Raw genomic sequence first — 12,808 nt, 5'->3', positions numbered from 1 at the left:
ACGACATGGACATGTTGAAGCAGGTCTAGAGGAGGGTTACAAAACTGATCAGAGGAACACCTCTCATAGGTGAACAGGTTGACAAAATTGGGGTTGTTCTGCATGGAGAACAGAAGGCACCGAGACCTTCTTCCAACCTTTCATTATATAAAAGGAGCTTATAAGAAAGATGAGGACAGATTTCACGACAGTGCTTGTTGCAACAGGACCAAGGAATAATGATTTTAATCTTAAAATAGAGTAGGTGAGAATAGTGAGACACCAAAAGATGTTGCACAGACAGACAGTAGGTGCCCCACTGCTGGAAACATTCAGTGCCAGACTGGATGGGGTTCCCAGCATCCTGATCTAGTTAAAAATGTCCCTGCCCATTATAGAGATGTTGGAGTAGATGATCCTTAAAATATTTTCCAATCCATTCTATTCTATGACTATGATTCTGATTCTGGAATCACTGAAGAATTAGGGCATACTATATCAGGTACATCAGCTAGTTAAGTGAGTCACTCCAGGCTATTTCTCTTAACAAGCAAGTGATACAAGTGCTTTAGGCTGCCAGTTTCTTCTCTCCTGTTTCAAAGCATGCATCACTGACTGAAAGGGAAAAAATCATCTCTCCTAATTAAAGGTGTCTGCAGACACTATTAAATATTTAAATGCACACTTTGTAGAAAATACCTTTGATGACATGATTTTCAACAGTAGTGTTTCTCTTTATGCATTCTTTAAAGAGGGAGATTAAGTCATTAATCATAGTGTTTAAGTTTTTGGTGATTAGATTTAGATAAGATAAATCTCACACTTGTATTTCTTAACATACATGTATATTAGGTATGGATTTCACAGCATATTAAGGCTATGCCAAGACACAATAGCTTTTTATGAAGTGATATTATCTGAGGTGATGCTGATATAAATTATTAACTTTGTTGAGTGTTCCATTCTTCATTAGTTGAGCAGGCTGGTAAGCAAAATGAGGTTATCAGAGTAGAGCTATAACACCCAAATGAAGCTTGTGAAACAGGAAACAAGACCAGTACAAGGGTTTGGGCTACTTGAAGTACTTTAAAACAAATCTAGAGAAGTCTGATACTGGAAAAGATCATAAAGTCAATAAATGAATGTCCATTGCTGCAGCTATCACACTGCTCTAAGGCTAACACTTAGGACCTTGCTGGTGAGGACAGCATGCTCAGCCAGGATATCACAGAGCTGTCCTTAGCACTAAGCATGGAATGTGAGAAGAGACCACCTGAGACCTGTCTGGAGACAGACTGCTTGCATTCAAATGAACTGTAGAATGCAGCTATTTCTGAAGCTATTTGTGTATTTCTGAAGCTTATTTGTGTATTTCTGAAGCTTGTTTGTGTATTTCTAAAACCTATCCATGCATTTCTTAAGATTACTCATGTGGTAATGAATATATGAGCAAATTCCACAATTTTGTCAGCCTGCTAAGCCTTGGGAATTCTAAACCAAGCTGACATCATGAACTCCAAAGGCAAAAGTCCTAGTTGGAAATCAGTATTTGTTGATAGCTCTTCTGAGAATATCTGTGTGATGGTTTGGGTGTTACCCTCCCTCCAAACACACTTAAGAAAAATCACCTAGACTAGACTCAGCCAATCTGGAAATTAGAGAATGAAGCTTTATATTTACAGCTTAGCACAATTTACAAGCAGATATTTACAATATGTACATATAGAGAGAGATACATACAAGTTAAAAGTAATACAGAAACACAACAGCCCTCCCAGAAACCAGAGGCCCCAGGAGGGGCTCCCAACCACCCTTCCACCTCCTTTCCACCCTTCTACTTTATCCCTGACTTTGCCTTATGTTCAAGGTGAGTTTGGAGGATTGGACAGGGGGGTTAGGAAGCAGAAGGATTAGACAGATGGCAGGATAGATAGAGAAGTGCAGCCCAAAGCCAGTGAGCAAACTCCATTATCTGTGTTTGTATTCTTGTTCTTATACATCTCAGCAAGCCTGTGAGTGAAGTAGACATCTACATTGTTGCCTTTTTACAGCCTATAGTCTAATTCTTCTCACCAAAATATCCCAGCTAGGCTCAAACTGGCACAATCTGGAAAGTATTCTAATATTTTATTCATTTCAAAGAGGAAAGCATACCTGTGCAATGGGTTATTATCAGTGCCAGCATACCTGTGCAATGGGTTATTATCAGTGCCAGCATACCTGTGCGATGGGTTATTATCAGTGCCAGCATACCTGTGCAATGGGTTATTATCAGTGCCAGGATAGCTGTGCAATGGGTTATTATCAGTGCCAGCATACCTGTGCGATGGGTTATTATCAGTGCCAGCATAGTTGTGCAATGGGTTATTATCAGTGCCAGGATAGCTGTGCAATGAGTTACTATCAGTGCCAGGATAGCTGTGCAATGGGTTATTATCAGTGCCAGCATACCTGTGCAATGGGTTACTATCAGTGCCAGCATACCTGTGCAATGGGTTATTATCAGTGCCAGGATAGCTGTGCAATGGGTTACTATCAGTGCCAGGATAGCTATGCAATGGGTTACTATCAATGCCAGCATACTTGTGCAATGGGTTATTGCCAGTGCCAGGTTAGCTGTGCAATGGGTTACTGTCAGTGCCAGCATACTTGTGCAATGGGTTATTGTCAGTGCCAGGCATTTTCCAAACTTTGTGGTGTTTTTGCTGTACGTTTATGCTGAAATAGGTCACCAGAACTGGAGATATTTATCTAGTACAACCAATTCTTTCCCATACAGATTTATCATAACTCTCAAAGGAGAATAGTGAAGCAGTACAACGTTTTTTAGTGCATATTCAGCTTTAGATTTTGAAGAGCATGGCCTTCTGGGGAGAAAGGTCAGGTACAAATTGCTCCAATATATTATCATACCAAGAAACAGCAACGTTCCAATGAATATATAGGTAGTGGTATTTCAATAGCTTTGAATACTATTTTTTTTCCTCTTCTCTCAATCCACCATTGATCAATTGTAAGTCCTAGAAAAATGCAGCCAGACTTGTTGAAGCACCCTCCTTAATTCTGGTCCAGAAGCTTTTGTCACCTTTACTATCTGCTGCAAAAAAAAATTGCTTGCCTTATAAAATGCCATTCCTCTCACTTCCCTCTAGCCCTTGTAGTTGCTCACTTGCTTCATGTTAGATTTCTGGGACACTTGTAATACAAAGTAGGAGATCACAAGAGGAGCATATTTCCAAGTGATATTAAGAAAAATATAAAATAAAGAAGCAGCTTGGTGTTCTCAGGGCAGAGTAGGGCATAAGTAAATCCACTGAAACCACTATTGTGTCTGGGAAGGATATTGTCACTTAAATCCTGGAAATCTCTGAGTTTGGTAATGGTGATGTGCTAGTTTGAAGCAAGCTGGAATGTTTTGGTAGAAGAACTAGATAATGGGCAGTGAAATGAAAAACAATTGTGTCTACTTCTCTCACAGTCTCGCTGAGAACTCTGGGAAGAAGAAAGACTTTTTCTCCATTTTGTCTCTCACTCTTGCTTTGGCCTTAGACCTGGTCACATCTCATTAACCCTGCTCCTACTAACCTTGCTCCCTAACCTCTTGGCTGCACCTCTCTTCTTCCTGAGAACTGGGGTAAGGTTGAGAGGGCCGGGGGGAGGTGTTGGGGTGGTTTGAGAGCCCCTCCTGGGGACTCAGGTTTCTGGGAGGGGAGTTGTGCTTTTGTATTGTTTATCCTTTGTATATTTCTGTATATAATTGTATATAACTGTATGTATTGTAAATAGCTGCTTGTAAATTCTGCTAGCTGTAAATAAATTGCTTCATCTATATTCCCAGGGTCCGTCTGAGCTAGCTGGGGCAAATTCAAAAGTGTGGGGGGGCGGGGTAACCCCCAAACCATCACAGGTGATTATTCCACTTTTTGTTCTTATTGCCTTATACACAAATACCAGTGGAATTCTTATGCAACTCTTTCCCAATCTACACAATTCTATGATCTGGCTTTCCACACAGTTTAAGAGATATGATGTCTTTATTTCCCAACCAAACCACATTTTTTTCTGCCTGTTCTTTAGATGTCTTTAAATACTGGCTTTGGAGAGTTACCTTACTAACAATTACAACTACTTGAAGGGAGGCTGTAGCCAGGTGGGGGTTGGCCTCTTCTCCCAGGCAACCAGCAATAGAAAAAAGGGACACAGTATGAAGTTGTGCCAGGAGAGGGATAGGCTGGATGTTAGGAGAAAGTTCCTCACAGAGAGAGTGAATTCCCATTGGAATGGGCTGCCCAGGGAGGTGGTGGAGTCACCGTCCCTGGGGGTCTTCAAGAAAAGCCTGGATGAGGGACTTAGTTCCATGGTCTGGTTGATTGGATAGGGCTGGGTGCTAGGTTGGACTGGATGATCTTGGAGGTCTCTTCCAACCTGGTTGATTCTATGAAATATGTCTCACAAAAATGGATAATCTTCAGAAATCTCATGCATGACTTTCTGAACAAATATTTAACATGGGTTGTTTGCTTTGTTTTGTTTTCCTTTTTTGTTACTTTTATAGAAGCTTTAGGCAAAGCTATTACTGAAGAAATTTATAAGCTGTTATTTTTAAAAGCATTTTTATTGCAAAGAAAATATTTTGTAAGCATGAACTGTTGTAGTCTGTTATTACTCATAGAGATACATAAGCTGTACGAAAGTCAGCTACACAAAATCATGCATATTTAATTCTGCTTTCTTAAATGTTTTAATATGATGAGATAAATATTAAACATTTCACAAAAACAAGGCCTTCTCACATTATGCATTACCACACCTGACAAAAATAATGTCCAAAAGAACTGCTTCAGGAACATGTCCAGAGAAGGGCAACGAAGCTGGTGAGGGGCCTGGAACACAAATCCTATGAGGAGAGGTTGAGGGAACTGGGCCTGTTTAGCCTGGAGAAGAGGAGGCTCAGGGGTGATCTTATTACTGTCTACAACTACCTGAAGGGGCATTGTAGCCAGGTGGGGGTTGGCCTCTTCTCCCAGGTAACCAGCAATAAAACAAGGGGACACAGTCTCAAGTTGTGCCAGGGTAGGTATAGGCTGGATGTTAGGAAGAAGTTCTTCAAAGAGAGAGTGATTTCCCATTGGAATGGGCTGCCCAGGGAGGTGGTGGAGGCACCGTCCCTGGGGGTCTTCAAGAAAAGCCTGGCTGAGGCACTTAGTGCCATGGTCTAGTTGACTGGCTAGGGCTGGGTGATAGGTTGGACTCGATGATCTTGGAGGTCTCTTCCAACCTGGTTGATTCTATGATTCTATGATTCTATGATCTTGGAAGTTTCTTGATTTTATAATTTATTTTTCATTTGAGATGTAGCCAGATGTTGGTTCACGGAACAGCTGGAGCTGTTCAGCAATTGGCAGCTCCATAGCTGTTAGTCGTCACTCCTCGCTTGAGGTGTGATAACTGGATGCATGACTACTGCTGGCCCATCGCTGGCCAAGTGAATCAGAATGTTTTAAGGAAGTCATCTAGGCAAACTCCATTTATTTACACAGAATTGAACTAAGGATTGTGCTCGTTTGAAGCTAGCTAGAATGTTTTGGTGAGAAGAAGTAGATCACAGGCTGTGAAAGGAAAACAATGGTGATGGCTACTTCCCTCACAGTCTTGCTGAACAAGAAATGAAAACATTAGATAACACTCTCACCATTTTTCTCTCACTCTGGCTTGGGCTGCTGGCTGAGCATCATCTTACTCCCTAATCTCACCTTCCATTTGGCCTGACCCACCTTTGCTTCTTAACCTCTTAGCCGAACCTCTATTCTTCTGTGGAACTGGGGTAAGGTTGAGAGGGGCAGGGGAAAAGTGAAGGGATCGATGAGAGCCCCCTCTGGGGACTCAGGTTTCTGGGAGGGGAGTTGTGTTTCTGTATTACCTTTTACCTTGTATATTTCCATATATAACTGTATATACTGTAAATATCTGCTTGTATATTGTGCTAGCTGTAAATAAATAGCTTCATTTATATTCCCAGAGCCGACTGAGTATAGTCTGGGTGATTTATAAAGTGTGGGGGGCCGGGGAACACCCAAACCATCACAAGAATGAACCCAGAAATAAACCCATATTTATCCCATCTACAGTGTCAAAACAAGAAGCCCAGGACTCTTGTAGAATCATAGAATCAACCAGGTTGGAGGAGAATTCCAAGATCATCCAGTCCAACCTATCACCCAGCCCTGGCCAATCAACTAGACCATGGCACTAAGTGCCTCAGCCAGGCTTTTCTTGAACACCTCCAGGGATGGTGACTCCACCACCTCCCTGGGCAGCCCATTCCAATGCCAATCACTCTCTCTGTGAAGAACTTCCTCCTAACATCCAGCCTATACCTCCCCCAGCACAACTTGAGACTCTATCCCCCCTTGTTCTGACACTGAAGGCAAAGAGAGGCACCTCCAGAAGGAGATTCTTTCCATTTATATCACTGTGGAACTATTTCATTCTCATTATCAACAATCGGGAATGCCCAATCTATATAGATGAAATACTACTGCAGTTACATAGGGATAAAACAAAAATCCCAAAGACAGCATTACAACTGTGTATACTATGTGAGATATTCAGCAGATGTGAACTAATTCCTCCCTAAACAGCAGTAGCTGTTTTGCAGGCTGTATTTTTTTTTTTCAAATTATAATTTAACTTTTCCATAGACCTGTAAGCTAAAGCTTTATTGTCACCTGCTGCAACCCATGTCATAGAATACATTGCTGGGAAGGGACCTCCAGAGCTCCCTGCACCCTTAACTTGATCAGGTTGCTAAGAGGCCCATCCAGCCTAATCTCAAATATCTCCAGGGGTGAGATCTCCACCACCTCCCTGGGAAACATGCTCCAGTGTCTCACAACTTTCTAGTAAGGAACTTCTTCCTGATGTCCAATCTAAATCTACCCTTCTCTAGTTGAAAACCCTTGGCCCTTGTCCTATTTCCCTTGCCCCTTTGTAAAAAGTCCTGCCTCAGCTTTTTTAAAGGCTCCCTTCAGGCACTGAAACTCTGCTATAAGATTTCCCTGGAGCCTTCTCCAAGCTGAACAACCCTACCTCTCTCATCCTGTCTTTCTAGAGAGTTGTTCCAGCCTTCTGATCATTTTTGTGGCCCTCCTCAAGACCTTCATCAACATGTTCATTTCTTTCTTGAGCTGATGACTCCAGAGCTGGGCACAGTATTCCAGGTGAGACTTCACCAGAACAGAGTGTAGTGTCAGAAACATCTCTCTCAATCTGCTGGTCACACTGCTTTTGATGCAGTCCAGAATGCGACTTGTTGCAAGTGTGGACTGTTCCCTCATGTCCAGCTTTGCATCCATCAGTATCCTCAAGTCCTTTTCTGCAGGGTTGTTATCTATCCCATCTTCTCCTCAGCCTGTATTGATGATGAAACTTGTCCTAATCCAGATGTAGGACCTTGCACTTGGACATTGAACCTTAGGAGCTTCTCCAGGGGTCACTTCTTCAGTCTGTCCAGGCACCTCTGGATAGTATAGCATCCATCTTGCTTATCAATACCAACCAGCTTAGTGTTAGCTGAAAGCTTGCTGAGGCTGCACTCCATCCCACTGTCTGTATCATTGATGAAGTTATTAAACAGCACAGGTCCTAATACAGACCACTGAGGGACATCACCAATTATTCATCTCCATCTGTACACTGTGCCATTTATCACTACCATCTGCAAGCAACCATCCAACCAGTTCCTTACCCACCAAACAGTCCACCCACAGAATCTGTATCTCTCCAAATTAGATGTGAGAATGTTGTGGAGGACCATGTCAAAGGTCTTGCAGAATTCCAGATAGATGATGTCCATTGCCCTTCCCTTGTCCACTGATCTAGTAACTCCATTGCAGAAAGTCACTAGATTGGTCAGGCAGGACTTGCCCTTGCTGAAGTTATGTTTGCTGTCTCCTGTTCTCCATGTGCCTTATCAGATATTCCAGATGGATCTCTTCCATGATCTTCCCAGACACAGAGGTGAGGCTGACAGGTTGGTACATTCAAGGCTTCTCCTTTTTACCCTTTTCTTTAAATGGGTGCAATATTTCTCTTCTTCCAGTTGCCATGGACTTCACCTGACAACCATGACTTTTTAAATATCATGGAGGGTGACTTGGCATCTACATCAACCAACTCCCTCAGGCTCTGGGGTGCATCTCATAGGGTCCATAGACTTGAGTATGTTGATGTTCCTCAGATGACAAACCTTGCATTCACTTGCAGTGGGAGAAACTTTGCTCCCTTGGTCCCTGTGTTGTGGTCTTTCAGCTTGGGAGGTTTGCCAGTGAGAGAGGTTGCCAGTGAAGACAAGGGCAAAAAAGTTGCTAGAGTGTCAGCTCTCTCCCTGTCTGTCACTAGCTTCTCATTCTTGTATATCCAGGGGGGGTGTTTTCTGTACATTTCCTTTTCTGGTTGACATGCCTATAGAAGCCCTTCATGTAATTCTTTTCATCCCTTGCAAAGTTCAGCTCCAGCTGTGCCTTGGCCTTCCTGATCTCACCAGTACACAACCAGGAAGCATCTCTGTACTCTTCCCAAAATACCACTCCCTTCTTGTGCTGCCTTGTATAGTTTATTCTTGAACTCTAGTTGTGCTGGGAGAAGTACAGGCTGGATGTTAGGAGGAAGTTCTTCACAGAGATATTTGCCATTGGAATGGGCTGCCCAGGGAGGTGGTGGAGTCACTGTCCCTGGAGGTCTTCAAGAAAAGACTGGATGAGGCACTTAGTGCCATGGTCTAGCTGAGTGCATAGGGCTGGGGGACAATTTGGACTGGATGATCTTGGAGGTCTCTTCCAACCTGGTTGATTCTATGATTCTATGATCAGCATCCCTTTACTCAGCTATGCTGGGCTCTTCCTTGCCTGATTTTATACACCTTGGTATCAAGAGTTCTTGCACTTTGTGGAAAGCGTCCTCAAACATCTGCCAGCTCTGTTCTGCAGCCTTGCTCCTGAGGAGTATTTCACAGGGGTTCCTATTGACTAACTCCCTGAAGGTCTAGAATGTTGCTTTCCTAAGTTCATGTTTCTGACTAAACTCCTTGTCTGACTTGTATCCAACTGTGAACTCTGAATTCTTGCTTTCAAAGTATTGTATGTTTCAAAGGACTGAATACTTGGTTTCAAAGTACAGTTGGAGCTATACATCCCTTTTGAAAGAGTACCCACATGTAACAGTAAGCTTTTGAGTTATATGAACCAAGATTATGCATTTGCTGTGCTCCCATTTTGTAGGACATTGTTCTTTTATTCTGTGTGGTCAGTCTGTCACTAGTAAAAGGGAGAAGGTGAGACATGTCCCTCACCCATATTTACTTTCCTTTGATGATATTTCAAATAGATTAAGTACAGCTACGTCATCATTTCAGAATTAGCTGAAATGAATCTATTCTAACTGTATTTAAGTAGACACATTCAAACTATTTAAGTCACTGTCCTTCTTGTGAGCAAATTACCTCCTGGATGAGTGTGACAGAGCTTATTTGTCTGTATAGATCTGGGGAAAGAAGAAAACAAAAAAGTGACTTAGTTGTGAGAAGGCAGTGAAGCTGTTTAGCAGAAGTGCTCAGTAAAAAGTAGTTATCTTGTTAATTTGAGTAACAATCCCATTCAGGCTTAATTGTTTCCCAAACTTAGCTACCTGCCAGAATGAAAAGCCAGAGGTTTCATTTATCTACAGGGAAGCACCTAAAGTTGTGTTTCTGTGAGATGCTGAGCTAACTGAATAGTTCAGTGATGCCAAAGTGTATAGATGATGTTGATCCTTGTGATGGTTTGGGTGTTCCCCCCCAACACACACACTTCAGAAATCACCCAGACTAGACTCAGCTGGCTCTGGAAATATGAATGAAGCTTATATTTACAGCTAGCACAATATACAAGCAGATATTTACAGTATATACAGTTATAGACAGAAACAGACAAGGTAAAAGGTAATAGAGAAACACAACAGCCCTTCCAGAAACCTGAGTCCCCAGGAGGGGCTCTCAACTGCCCCTACACCTTTCCCTCTACCCCTCTCAACCTTACCCCAGTCCCAAGGAAGAATGGAGGTTTGGCCAAGGGGTTAGGAAGCAAAGTGGATTAGAAAAGCAACAGAGAGTGAGGTTAGAGATGCAGCTCAGCCAGCAGCCCCAGTGAGGAGAGAGAGGAGAGGAGAGGAGAGGAGAGGAGAGGAGAGGAGAGGAGAGGAGAGGAGAGGAGAGGAGAGGAGAGGAGAGGAGAGGAGAGGAGAGGAGAGGAGAGGAGAGGAGAGGAGAGGAGAGGAGAGGAGAGGAGAGGAGAGGAGAGGAGAGGAGAGGAGAGGAGAGGAGAGGAGAGGAGAGGAGAGGAGAGGAGAGGAGAGGAGAGGAGAGGAGAGGAGAGGAGAGGAGAGGAGAGGAGAGGAGAGGAGAGGAGAGGAGAGGAGAGGAGAGAGAAGAAAAAGGGACACGTTAATGACCCCACACTCACTAATGTCTGACCTGCTACTGTACCACCAGTAACTCTAGTGGTATTTCTGTACAGAATTGCTTTCATGTTCTCTTTTGTTGTCTGCTGGACTGAGCATATACGAGTTGAAGAAGAATAAACATAACTCTAGAATTCCCAAAGCTGTTCTCTAATTCCCAAAGCAGTTCTCTGTGTGCTACATTTAGGTATGTTACCTTTCCAGTGAATTTTACAACAGAAATAAAAGTATTTCTTATCCCAGTTTTACAAGAACAATTTACAGAACAATTACCTTTTCCATTTTCCTCTTTTAAAGTTCAGTACATGCATAATGCAAGCTTCTTAGTAGAAGGACTTAGTCTTATTAGACATCCACCTGTGCCAAAACAGGGGACACTGACCATCGCTTCTAAGGAAAATTACTTTACTATGTGTGAAAGAGTCATGATTTCCCTTCTATATCGACATTCCAACAAGCCTGAACAAATATTGCTTGTAATTTGTAAAAGCAACCATAAATTTCAGCCTTTCTTTCCCTCAGAACAACCATTTCTGTCCTGTCATGTAAGTGTCAGCTCATGTAATTAGGTGTAAAGAGCCATGTGGTGCCAATATGTAATACTGGCACAGAACAAAGAAGCCCTGGATAAAAGCACCATTTTCAGGGTAATGCCAACTGTCCACATAAACCTACCATTGCTTGACTTCTGTGCTGACTTGTGGATAGGCAAAATGCCATCCAAACAGACGTTCAAGACTTCAGAGAGGCAAAATACCATGTATGTATACTAATATATTTGCAGGGAGTGCAGTTCCTACCAAGAATGTCAACTCATCCATCTGCTGTGAAAATCCAGACCCACAGTTAGGAGAATGAGCCACAAATGACCCATCAATAATTCGGATTAGTTTCTAACAAGATTCTTCTTCAACAGAGAGAAAAAATTGGCTTACTACCCCCTGTCTAGGATTACAGATAATCATTTTAACAAAGTCTTTAGTGTCTCTAGTCTCTGTAAAGTTATACATGATGGAGCACAGTGCCTATGCACCTGCTGCAGTGCCTTGCCAGCATTTTGTGTGCTTCAGCTTTCACACTGGTTTCTAAAATGACTAAAGGAATTCTACAGGTAGATACCAAGTTTAAAAGAAAAAAAAACAACCCAGCAGTAGAAGTCATGCATTTTAACTAGGTTAAAAAATACAAACCAGCCAAATTTTGCAAGATAGTTGTCACTCTGATTTCTGATGAGGAATGAAGGATTTTACTTTGCTAAGTGCAGGACTGTGCAGAGCACTTGTTGGCACAAATATGGGCTGTCTCCAGAGGTGAAACCCATTGTTAGTTTTACATATATTTTGTTTTCTCCAGCATCTGATTTTGAGGATGTTGAACATCCAGCTTTCTTGAGTGATATAAAAGTTTACTTACTTTAAAAAGAAGTCATATCTGAAATGTGAACAGAGTAGATACAAACACACACATAGACACAAGCAATGAACGTAGCTACTGATGCCAACAGTTATGAACAAGACAGATTTGCTTTTAAAATACATATAGACTTGGTATTTATAAGGCAAGAGGTTAATGTGTCTGTCTATATATCTGCTTTGTAACCCAGTTGTCAGTCACGTTTTACCCTGCAGAAAAGAGCAGAGCTGCAGCTGAGATTAAACCCAGAGAAATGCCAACAAGAATATGACCCCAAACCTCTTCAGCTGCTGTGTTTTTTCAGTGCTGTAAGCAATAAACATGTCAAGTGAGAGAATCCTCTCCCATGCACACACAGTGAAAAATAAGAATTGCATAAGGCTCTATAATTAGTGACTACTCAACACTGAGTTAAATCTGATCTATTAAAGTACACTTCTAAAATACCAGAAGATTCCCCAAAATAATCCATATGAAAAACCTGTGAAAGAGGTTAGCTCTCTGCTCTCTTTGACTTAACATGCCTGAAAAACAGCAGATAAAAGGAAGCAAATTGCTAGGGTACCACAGGAAAGCATTCTGAGGGAAGAGCAATTGAGGAATGAAAGCGAGACCTTTAATAGTAGCTCTTGACTTGGGCAGGAGAATATGAGAAAGAGACAGTGAGACAATTTCTCAGGTGTCTCAGACCCAATTATGTTACTGCAACTTGAACTGCATATTTAAGTGGAGAGGGAAGCACTTCTGGTTTTAAAAAGTTAGCATAATGTTTTCTCTGTTGCCATCTTTGCTAAATGAGGGAGAGCTAAGGCATTGGTATGGGAAAGTACACGTGTACATCCTAAGTGTGGTACAACACGAAGGAAGAAAAGTTTCAACAAGATTCTGGGCCCCTCAATTCAAGAAAGATGTTGAGGTGCTG

Source organism: Pogoniulus pusillus, chromosome 3 (assembly GCF_015220805.1).
Source record: "Pogoniulus pusillus isolate bPogPus1 chromosome 3, bPogPus1.pri, whole genome shotgun sequence".
NCBI classification, from domain to species: domain Eukaryota; kingdom Metazoa; phylum Chordata; class Aves; order Piciformes; family Lybiidae; genus Pogoniulus; species Pogoniulus pusillus.
Note: the sequence above shows the minus strand (reverse complement) of the source record.